Source organism: Lygodium microphyllum, unplaced genomic scaffold, assembly GCF_053477565.2.
Source record: "Lygodium microphyllum isolate KBCC unplaced genomic scaffold, Lygodium_microphyllum_v1.1.10 scaffold_51, whole genome shotgun sequence".
NCBI lineage: Eukaryota > Viridiplantae > Streptophyta > Polypodiopsida > Schizaeales > Lygodiaceae > Lygodium > Lygodium microphyllum.
The window spans coordinates 437,135-439,570 of NW_028229534.1; positions in this window are offsets into that span (position 1 = coordinate 437,135).

A 2,436-nucleotide genomic window follows, 5' to 3' on the forward strand; every position below is an offset into this window, starting at 1 on the left:
TCCTCATGATCTCTTGTTATATGCTTGCGAACATGAAATGTATTTTTTCCTAATTTTTTAGATGCAAAAACTAAAATTTCTCTTATTTTTCATATTTTGTTCCATTTATTTGTTCATAAAAATGTGATATTTTTTAATTTATGTGTCTTGAATGAACATTGATTTTTCTCAGTTTTTTATCCCATATGAACTTCATTTCCCAACCCAAAACGAAAGAAATTCTCATTTTCCTTCATTTATGATGCATTTCATGTTTTAAATTATTAATTACAACTATGTATGGCTCTACGGGTTCTGCATTTTTCCATGTACATCCCTCAAACATACTTAAAACATGATTTATACAAATTTTCTTTCCATGTACACATCATTAAAGCCATCAAACATCAAAACAATGTAATTTTATTTGTAAAAATTTAGGCATACCGCTTATTTGCATGTTGCAAGTTTTTATGAAACAATTTTGGGAAGCCAAAAAAACCCCATCATTTGTGCCTCATCGGCCAGGCTAGGCATTGCCTCTCATCCTCCCTTCGATCTTGGAGAATTTTCCCGACAAGCATGCGTCATCCTCTTCTTGATTTTCTGTGTGTGATTAGTCCCTTAGAGAAGAGAGGAGGAGGAGAGAAAAAGACTGAGCTTTGATCTCAGTAACTAGGTAGCCATTGCACAAGCCAAAGGCAGTGATTAGGAGTGAGAAAATCAAGGAAGTCATTGGTAATCTCTGCTGCATCTATTCTTTTGAGCCCCCCAATGCCTCTTATCACCACAAACATCGCCAAAATGGAGGGGGTCAGCACATACTGCAGGCCCCTCTTTCAAACAAGCGCCCTCCCACACCCCGCCCCCCCCCCCCCCCCAAATTCATTTTTTGTAATGAAGCAAAATCAACATGAGAGTTGAAGCCTACTCCAGATATGAACCTTGTAAAAATATTTGAGCCAAGAGAGATGGGGGCTTTAGGGTTTAGTATAAAAAGGCAAGAAGTGCTAATGTAGCATTATTCTTTGGCACTATCACAAATTTTGCAAATCTTCTTATCTTTCATCTTCTTGTACTTGGTTTGCAGCTCATGGCTAGTTGTGCTATGGTAATAGAAGATGTTCCATGGCATGGCCATGCTTCGATCTCAGTTTGGTATATTTCTTATTATGTGTAGCTTAGAATCTTTTGATTTCTTGTTCATTACCATTGTTAGATTAGTCTTCTTTTACATTAGTATCAAAGCCTTGGTCTAGATCCTTGTCAGGAATCATTTTCTTGTACTTGATCTAGTTTCATAGACTAGGGAGTGGAAACTGCAGTTAGATTTGAGTTACAGGACTTACTTTCTTCATAACCGGGGTTATACTTGAAGATTTACTACAAACAGTGACAAAGATGGTGATTCTTGGCATTACCTTGTGGAAAATGGCAGACTCCAACCGATTTGCCAGAAGTTTTGGACCAAAAATCAAGGTAAGTTGGACAAAATGAGGGTTACATGACTTAGTATGGGTTAAACTTGAGTTACTTTTCAAGAACATGGGTTTCTTCTCTTTCTTTTCAAGCTATCCTCAAGAATCCATGGCCAAAGACTGATCTAATCTCCTTCCCATGATCTCTATCATGTCAATGGACTTCATAACCTTGCTCTTCACCTCTTGAGCTCTCTATAGAATAGTGATTTGGCTCACTTAGCCTATTTTCCCCCTTCTTCATCTCATACAATGCTGCTATGTGATTTGCACCTCCATGACATACTCTGCCGTGTTTTTTAAAAAATGAGCTATATAGTTCAAGCAATCCATAGCTAATGCCCCAAACATAATTGGCAAGTGGTCTTCTTCAAGCTTGGACAAGATCCCTTCCATTCTTGGACTCTTCCCTCTCCCATGAAACCCTTAACACGATAGTTTTGGACAACATCAAAGAATTTCAGATTTCTTGAAGAAAATGAAGGGAGTTATGGTGGCAAATCACTCCTGGAGCTTGCTTACACCCGCGGCTTCAATCTATTGTCAACATTGAAGCAACATTGAAGAGTTTTTGGCATACATTGGTCTATGGAAGTTTTGGATAGCATGCATCTTCAATGTCACTGAAATCTTTGGTTCTCTTCACAATTTTTGGAGTCTACAATCTGCATTGGAGTTGTTCATTATCATCCTTGAAGCTCTATATCAAATGGAAGAAGATTTTACCTTCATCAACCATACTTGAAGCATTTGAGCAACAATGGAGCTTATAGGAGAAGAATATGAACCTGAGAGCTTATTCCATCTTGAGGCATGCTTAAATTGGGACTTTCTTAGATCATTTGAAGTTGAAGACAAGCCATCTTTGTGAGAGGTATCAACATCAACCACGCTTTTCACATACAAGCATAAGAGGTACTTTCAATAATCTTTAATCTCTTCCTTTTGAATCCTATTGTTGAGCTAATCCAATTGATGG